At 33.7% G+C, this 10,165-nt stretch overlaps 1 long non-coding RNA gene across 1 annotated transcript; it reads right to left on the reverse strand.

Moving 5' to 3' along the window:
- Positions 1-4,376: 4,376 nt before the first annotated feature.
- Positions 4,377-6,310, reverse strand: LOC131952439 (uncharacterized). The gene is made up of 3 exons (XR_009388534.1): positions 6,193-6,310; positions 5,166-5,249; positions 4,377-4,531 (listed from the first exon to the last, which is right to left on the reverse strand). It is a non-coding gene; the product is annotated as an uncharacterized LOC131952439 (long non-coding RNA).
- Positions 6,311-10,165: the final 3,855 nt, after the last annotated feature.

Raw genomic sequence — 10,165 nt, forward strand, 5'->3', positions numbered from 1 at the left:
TTAAATTTCAAATAAATAAATTTAAAATAATAATCATTAAAAAAGTTTTAAAAAACCCACGTTTTCTGATTGAACTAAAAAGTAGAAAATAAATACTATACATCACAATAATGCAAGCGATCACTCTACTATAAGCGATCAAAAACGTGGGGCGCCGAAGTAAAAGTTATATTACTATTGATTAGATAATACTATTGACTTTTATTAGGGAGCTTGTAGAGAGTCAACAGTATTAGAAACTGTAAGAAAATCACGGCGCCCCACGTTTTTGATCGCTTATAGTAGAGTGATCGCTTGCATTATTGTGATGTATAGTATTTATTTTCTACTTTTTAGTTCAATCAGAAAACGTGGGTTTTTTAAAACTTTTTTAATGATTATTATTTTCTACTTTTTAGTCTTTGTCTGTTTGCATTAAAATCTTGCTATCGATTTTATCTTTTCACTTTTTTTTGGGTAAACGAAGACAACTCGTAAAAAGACAACTCGTAAAAAGACAACTCGAAAAAAAATCGTTGTGTGAATACGTTACTGACTAGAACACATAGATTTGAACCCGTGTCGAGTGGGATAGCAATCGTGTGCCCAACCACTCGACCATATCGTCTCCCCCAAACTGGCCTACATCCTGTAAGTTTAAACTCGGTTCAAAGTAAATTATTTGCCCCTAAGCCTGTGGCAACGTGGGATCGTTCGCTTCACTGCGCGCGAGGTACGCGTCGCTGGTTTTTTTTTCTAATGGCTCGCAGAGGAGAATTATATATATAGATTATATAGCGGTCTAAAATGCTCAATAAAATGTTTCCATTGATCAATTTAGTAATAATAACAATTGCATATTCTATGGTCATCCAAAAGAAAGCTTCCCTGAAAATTTCAGCGCGCTAGCTAACTGGGAAGTGCCAGAAATTTCGATCGCAAGATTTGATTGGAAAGACAAACAAACACAGAAAGACACAGAGAAAGCAAGTTAAAGAAAACGTGGGAAAAAAAACGGTTTTAAAGTACAGCAGAGGCAACAATAAAGATGAGTTCACCTATTTCTGGGACATCGGCTTTGTTCCACCCCGCCTCCTCCCCTTGTGGCATAATCAAGTTTATGCAACTGTAACTTATTATTCAGAGATATAATTATTTCTTTTTTTTTTTTGTTCAGTCTGTTGTTATAACTTTTAGGTAAACACATTTCTCAGTTAAAAATAAATGTATCGCTGTAAGAGTTTTATCAAGGAACTGTAGCATCCGGATTATTGACACGCTAATTTTGAGTCCGCACAACTAATCAAAAACTTGGCTAATGGGTATGACGCAGGAGGTAATTGAACCTGCACCTTTTCATCTTGCCATAAACTTTTACTTGACGGCGCGGAGCTCTAGAATGACGCATGCACGTTTGTTATTTTAGAAAAAGTTGGACAAATAGATAACCGAAACACAAAAACATAATTATCTTCTCTTGGCCTAGGGTTAAGGCGGATTTTCGACCTTAACCTAGAAAACTCTCATCCCTGACGTAGTCCCCCCCCCTCCCTTTTCCTCCATCTCCACCATCAATTCTATTAACGAAACAACAATAATTCACAACCAATTATAATTGCAACATAATCTTCATTGAAATATTAAATCGTTGACCCAGTTCCCTGTCAACCCCAGACCAACTGACGCGGAACGCTTAAGTTAAATTACCATCTTTGACTTTAAAACCTGATTTTATTATCTTTTTAACCTCCTTACATCTCGATCAGTGGTTCTCAACCTTTTCGAAGGCACCGCATCCCACCAGTTTCACACATGCGCATTCACCGAACCCTTCTTGATAATTTTATCGTCCGCACTGACAAAATCCGATCCTCAATAATTTGAGTTGGGTGTGTATCTTGACCTCACCTCACCCCTGAAACTGACTTGCCGATCCCCTGGGGCTCGATCGAACCCAGGCTAAGAACCACTGATCTCCATTTATGTCGGCTAAAGTATTCACAAACAGCCAGTGGCGTCACTATTATGGGTCTCATCCGGTGCGATAACTTACTGTAGGTGTCACCCCACCCCTCCAATTATTTCCCTCTCTAGTCTTGGTGTCGCCCCTTCCTCCTTTATTTCATTATCTGGACAAACCATTTCTTTGACAGCAAATGTCCATCAAGACAATTCATGGACGATAATTCGAGGTCAGCAAAACACAATTAATGCATGATGTTTTTATCTTGAAGTTTACCACAGATATGAAGAAGGCCATCTTAGAGGCGTAAGGTCAAGATTTTTAAATTTATATTTATTATTTATTTATTTATTTTTATGAAGAAAGCATGAAATTGTCAATAAAAACACATGCTGTTGCAAAAACAATATGTAGATCAACATTACGGTGATTTTCTTTAGACATGTTTAGATGAATATCATCATCAGGTGATTGAAAAACTATATAGGGCCCCCGCGGATCTAATCTGGAGATGACAGTCCAGTTTATACACGTAGGTCTTGTTTAAATCCTGGTGCGCGGACCTTTGACCACAGGTGCTTTGACCATAGGGGGTTTGACCATAGGGGGTTTGACCACAGCGGAGCTTTGACCATAGGGGCTTTGACCATAGGGGGTTTGACCACAGCGGGCCTTTGACCATAGCGGTGCTTTGACCTTTGGAACTAGCAATCATATTTCTAGTTTCCATTTATTCTAACACAGGAAAGCAAACTACAAAAACACGGTGGCTACTTTGTGTTGTGACAAAACGGCCTTTGACAAAACGACCTGTGACAAAACGACCTGTGACAAAACGACCTGTGACAAAACGGCATGTGATAAAACGGCATGTGGTAAAAACGACCCCGTCAACTACACATCAGTTAGGGCAAGTGTCTTTTCTTGCAAACGGCATTTGGGCAAGTGTCTTTCTTGCAGACGGCATGTGGGCAAGTGTCTTTCGGCCACACGGTGTTCAGGCAAGGGTCTTTTAAGTGGAATTTTAACTGCCCGAACAAAGGCATTGTGTTTCAAGGCGAAATTGTTCAAACAAATATATTTAGAAATATTAAAATTGGGAATACAAAAAAAAACAACATACAGACTTTAATAACTCAACACATTTAAGAGAGGGGAAAAACATTTTGAGATTATAATTTGTTTCATTTCACTTAATTATAAAGCAAGTTGGAAATAAAGAAATATCAAGTAAAAAAATGCCATTTCTAAAATAGTTCCATTTAAAACATATTTTTTATCCTCGTTTTTCTACACTCGGCTCATTGGTTTTGGTGTCATTGTATTAAATTTTTAATTGTGTTTCTTTGTAACTGTTTTTTTGCTTATGCTTTTTTCTTTCCTTTTCATTTTTGTTGTAATATTGAACTTCAATTTTTACTTTCTCGTATATACGAAGTATAGAGAAAGTATTGTAATCGTGCACAAAAATCACTTGAAATTTGAACAATTTTCACCGTATTACACCTCAGTCCTTCTTCACATCCGAAGTATAGAGGACTTATTTTAATCGAACAAAAATTATCAATCCAGATTTATCAAAATTAAAAGGTTTTATGCGTAATCCAGTCTAAAAAACTTGGCTTTGCAATTCTGTCCGTATGTCTGTGTGTCTGTGTGTCTGTCTGTGTGTCTGTGTGTAAACACGATTACTTGAGTAGGCCTACCGTTACAGCTAGGTTGATGAAATTTCATATATAAGTATTTTATCAAAATCGTAAATCCGTATCAACTTTTGAGCGATTTCCAATAACCGGAAGTGGTACTTTTTCTACTTTGAATTTTTCAAAAGCCTATAACGAGTACTATTTCAGATAGATAAATGAAGTTTCACATGTGAGTAAAAGATCTAATTCTCTACCTTCTGTTAAATTTTGAGTAATTTCCGATGACCGGAAGTAGTAATTTACGCTACCTCCGATTTCTCAAAAAACAAATGTAAATTTTTAAAGTACTAATAATATTGCACACTAGTATGCACTTTTTTATTTGGCGTTCACTTAGTGTGCAATTCTTTTGTCTGCGAGATTTTATTCTATTTTTTAAAACTTTAAGTATTCAAAATGGATTAAAAATCATTTCTATAGCCCGAGTTCCCATCCCATGTATTTTTATATAAGAATATTCTAGAAAGTTTTGGGGAGATCACTCCCGGTTTATTCTTTAACATTCACGATGTTTTTTTTTTCTTCAGAGATTGTTATTACTTTGTTTGTTTTTTCTAATTATGTTTTTTATTAGTCATTCTTTTAATTTAATTTTAGTTTTCTATTTTCTGTTGTTCAGTTTTTTGTTACCTTTTTTTCAGGGTTTTGTTTCTTTTCTTTTTGTTATCCATTTAAGTCTATTTGCTGAGTTTTCTCCCTTGTATTAAAAAGAAAAAAATTCAGGCTAATTTACAGTGTATTTCTTTTTGTTTTATTTTTGCGAGTTTACTTTCACTTCTGTAACAGCAGAGACTGTGAACTTTTTCTTTAGTAAGTCCTTGATTAAAACCATCTCTACCTTGCCAGGCTTTTTTTCGTCGTCTGCTCTTGTCTCAAGCTGGGTCTAATGTGAAATAGAAATTCATACAAATAATGGACAGGGTGCGATTCAAATACTAATTACATATATATATATATATATATATATATATATATATATATATATATATATATATATATATATATATATATACATATATATATATATATATATATATATATATATATATATATATATATATATATATATATATTTATATTTATATATATATATATATATATTTATATAAATATATATATATATAAATATATATATATATATATATATATATATATATATATATATATATATATATATATATATATATATATATAGGCTATATACACATATATATTTATACTTAATATATATATATATATATATATACAAAAATGTACACACACACACACACACACACATATATATATATATATATATATATATATATATATATATATATATATATATATATATATATATATATGTATATATATATATATATATATATATATCTGTGTATGTGTGTATGTGTGTGTGTGTGTGTTAAGGAAAAACTATATTAACCCAAGGTTACTAACACAGCTCTTAGTTTTTAAAATAATCTCTCAACAGACATTACAACATGAATTTAAAATCTTTACAATACGATGCAGCTTACTGAGTGTGCCAGATCAACAAAGAGAACGACAGCCAAGCTGACACAGAGCAGAAAAGTCACTGAACGCTTCATTTTTTAGAGGTTCTGTGGGTGAAAAATCAATATGGAAAATTAAATAATTCGAAAGATAGATTTTATATTCATGAAATCATTCTTTCTCCACGATAAAGCGTTTAAAATAGATAACAATGACATATTAAATTAAATTAAATAATTTGAAAGATACCTTTTATGTTCATGAATTAAATTTTTTCACACGACAAAGCGTTTCAAATGGAAATCACTCTTAAATTATAAATAAGAGTTTCAGGAAATGTGTATTTGTATTTTAAATAATACTCTAGGTAAGTTATTTTCTCATGATCTTTGTTGGCGCCTGACAACAATTCAGGGAAAAATTGTGTAAAGCCCAGTTGCAATCAATTTTCTTAACGTTGACTATTCATAATACAGCAACGCTGTTCGGAACGAGTTTTTATTTTCTTCCTACCCAGTTCGGCGCCCCATTTAGGTAGGCGCCACGGGCAGCCGCCCCACCCGCCCTCCCATAGCTACGCCTGTAGTTTAGTGAAACAGATGAATCCTGCTTCATATGCTTCATGTCTCTTGTTTAATAGCGGGAAACATCACATCCTTATATTATTTGTATTGAGTAATGTATTTATATTAATTTTAATTACACATTTTAGAAAATTCTCAAAACTTTCCATTATTAACCAGCGTCAGTCCTAGATTCATACTACAAAAAACTTTACAAACCCATCATATATCTTAAGGCTACTGTGCATTCCCTAAACAAACGTCTATGTGTATAAAAGCTGCTGCAGACACTTTACTAAACAATCTACATACAAACTACAAACAGGCCGCAAGCTTACACAAAACTGAAGTTGCTATAACTTACCCCATCAAGTCTTTAGTGTTGTCTATATCCCTATACAAAAACTGAAGTTTCTATAACTTTACCCCACTAAGTCTTTCGTGCTCTCTATATCCCTATACAAATTTGAAGTTTCTATAACTTTACCTGATCAAGGCTTTAGTTTAGTGTTGTCTATATCCCTGCTCTACTCGAAATCTGAGTGATCTGTGATTAACTTTAGATAAGAAAAATCAATTGATCTTATTAAATCTCTACTTTAACTCATTGACTGCGGGTTTGGTAAATTACATTCTAATATTTTAAATATATAACCACGTATTAGATTATGTGTTCTCTACTTTAACCCCTTGACTGCGGGTTTGGTGATATACATTCTAATACTATTTAATCGCGGTTTTAATTATATACTATATACATTGACCCTCTAACTGTAAGTTTGATGATATTCTCTCTACCTCACTTTAAATGTTATAATCAATTTCCTGATGGACAAACTCTCCAAGCGAGTGTGGGGGAATACAAACCTCACCAGGAACACCAAGATGTTGGTGTATAATGCCTGCATGTTGACCACTCTACCCCCCCCCCCCCCTAACAGATGCCTTGAAGAAACTCTAATGATCAACCCGAGCCTGCACCAAAAGAAAATATCTGTCTTATGAGGCAAACAAAGTCATATATAAACAGTTAGGGCAAGTTCGTCTTCCTATTCATAGCCACTTATAGGCAACTGTTTCAAAATACATATTTAACATTAACAAACATTATAAAACGAGCCGACCCGCGGCGTACCATACACCGGTGTTTAGTGACGGGTGAAGACTTCCTGAAAGACACAGTTGTCCAAATGGGGTGGGTGGGTACACACTGAGTTTGTGAGTGAGTGAGTGAGTGTGTGTGTATATGTGTGTGTATGTATTTATGTATGTGTGCGTGTGTGTATGTGTGTGTGTATGTGTGTGTGTGTGCGTCTGACCCCGTGACTTATATTATGGCCATCCCGCTCACGGGCCATACACCTCGACTCCAGGTCAGCATGACCATGACCTCCTCACCCCTAATTAAGTACTGGCTAATCCAGAAAACGATCAACATCATGCGCCAACTGCGAGAACACCAATTACCATTGACACCAAACCTTGTGGTTAAATCAAAATATTTCTATTACCCAGGAGTTCTAAACTGATCGATTTCATATAGCGATCACGTCCATTTCAAGATTCGGTTTAACATTTTCAATTACACACCACACCAAACGCCTTGAATTATTGAACGAGTTGATCTTCATAAATTAGAATCTCTAGCGTGTTGGGTAGTCTTAAGATGAAGCTTTGTCGTAATGGAACTGCTGTTGCATAGTCTGCTTTAATTTATTAGCCACAGAATTGTCAAGTTGAGTTAAACAGTAAGAACGATATAGTATTTTATGATCTGAATCAGGGGTCTCCAAACTACGGCCCGCTGGCCGTATGCGGCCCGCGAGGTCCTCTCATCCGGCCCGCAGAGATTTTTTTTGTCCACGGAAAAAACGTTTGTTGGTGCTGGCTGAGGAACTTTGCCCAGAAAAATCAAAGACATGCCTGGAAGAAACTGGCCCCCGAACTAAAATTTGATAGTTAATGCGGCCCTCGGACTGAAAAGTTTGGAGACCCCTTCTGAATGAACCGTATATGATAAGTGTGCCTAATTCACCAAATGCCTTTCCGATTCCTAATCCATCAAAAGGCTTTGTTATCCACAATCCATCAAAATAATAAATTGCCTTTGAATCTCTAATCCATCAAATTACCTTGGGATCCCTTATCCATCGAATTTCTTTTGAATCCTTAATCCACCAAATGCCTTAGATACCTACTCCACCAAATTTCTTTGAGATCCCTTATCCACCGAATGTCATCTGAATCCCTAATTCACCAAATGCTTTTATGATCCTTAACTTTAAATTACGAGAGGATAAAATCTAATAAGGGTATCGCTACCCAAGTTGTAAAAACAAAGCGTCTGGTTAGTTCCTCAACAGTGAGTGGGTACAATTACATCGTTGAGTATTAAGAAAGCTGTGAAAAGTTTCTCTTCCAAACCTGGGTCTATGGGGCAAGTGAAGTAGATTTCACCTGTTTCTGTGAACGCGGCATATGAAGGGATAGTGTGGTCAGCTTATGCCCATCTGCCTTTATTTTCCCTAACGTGAGTTAGTTACACATCAGAGCTGGGTAGACGCTCTACTGACTTGAACTCGGATTCGAACTCGAGATTTACGGGTTAGTAGACTGGCTATCTACTGCTAGGCTACTCCGTCTTAAATCCCCGTGAACAGGTGAGTAAATATATTCACATTTTAACAATGTTATATACGGTATGAGATGGGTAAACAACATCACATTTTCATGTATATATTTGTCTCTAAACCAGCTCTATCACACAATCAATCCAAAGTTTTTCCGCTTTTTGTTTGAAGGTACTCACGTCAATATTACGGCACTGCCACCATCGGTTCTCGTACGTACAGAATACAACATTTGATTGTAAAATGTTTTATATACTAAATAAATCTACGGTAAGAAAGATGGAAGAACAAAATAAAACCTTTTAAAATTAAGATTTTATTTATTAAGAAACATCTTAATTGAATTCTTTTAGACAAATCACAAGAATTTGAGTTTCTTTCAAATAGTTCCGTAGCTCTCTATTCTCCTTGGTGTATTTTAAACTATAGAAACAATAAGTGAAAATAATTATAGTGTATTATTTCTTTTTTATATTAACTATAAATGACTTAATCTGATATGATAACACACGTATTTATAAATGGTACATTGTGTGTTTATTATTTGCATTTTTAAAACAAATACTCATTTGAATATAACGTCTTTCTTTTTAAATGGCTTATTATTGTATATTGTGTATTTTATTTTCATATTAAAAGATTACTTAAACCATTACGCTAACACATTTTTAAAAAAAATGGTTTATCATTGAGTCTTAATAGGAGATGATATATATATGTATATGTATATATATATATATATATATATATATATATATATATATATATATATATATATATATATATATATATATTATTTTCCTCGTGCTTACTTGAGTTTTTCTAAGTTCGTGGTTCTAGTTGTGCTGTCTTACGAGCTCAACCTGTTCTCTGTGGAAACATAAACAACAGAGCTTAAAACGACAGTTACATCTAGCTTAAAACAACAGCAGCAACATCTAGCTTAAAATAACAGTTACAGCGTATAGCTTAAAACAATAGTTATTATAAATCTAGCTTAAAACAAAGGTTACATCGTCTAGCTTAAAACAACAGTTGGAACATATATCTTAAAGAAAAACCACGGATTAACAAACGAAACAGACAACAACAATAATTGTCTTAATCGCTAATCAAACACACCAGTATTAAGTTTATAATTTTCTTTAAAACAAAACTTAAATTAAAATAATAAGAGCTTTGTTCTATAGAAAACGACAAATGGAGTTAAAATCACAAAAATTTCTCAATAGATAAACTTACGTAAGCGCGGTCTGTGTTGTCCAATGTCTATAAAATATTTTAAAAATACTATCCTCATTACTATTACAGATGTTTATGTATGATGTAGGAATCTGTATATGATTAAAACTACAGTACTTGTGTACTATTGTTTAGTTCGTAGGTAAAATATGGGAACCCAAGAGGAGGAAATATTTTTATTGTGTATATCGCAGTATCCTCAGACACACGAACATATTTACATGCACAGAATAATTGTGACGATGTCACACTTAAAACATTAATTAGAAACTAGTATAAGCTGTAAAGAGTGATTATTTACTCTTGGGTCGATTATATTAGTAAAATTATAATTAGCTTTGAATAAGTTTATCTTCGGAATTATTACCTTTAAATTTGTAAACCAATCTGTTAACAGTAGATTTATCAACGTTAAATTATCATATGAAATAATATTTGAAAACTCTAGCCATATTTACAAACAGAACAAAAACTAAACAAACACTTACTAACAGATTAAAAACTAAACAAACATTTACTAACAGAACGAAAACTAAACAAACATTTACAAACATAACACAACTAAACAAACACTTACAAACAGAACAA

This window comes from Physella acuta, unplaced genomic scaffold, assembly GCF_028476545.2.
Source record: "Physella acuta isolate Inbredline_101_S28 unplaced genomic scaffold, ASM2847654v3 ptg000873l, whole genome shotgun sequence".
Lineage (NCBI taxonomy): Eukaryota > Metazoa > Mollusca > Gastropoda > Physidae > Physella > Physella acuta.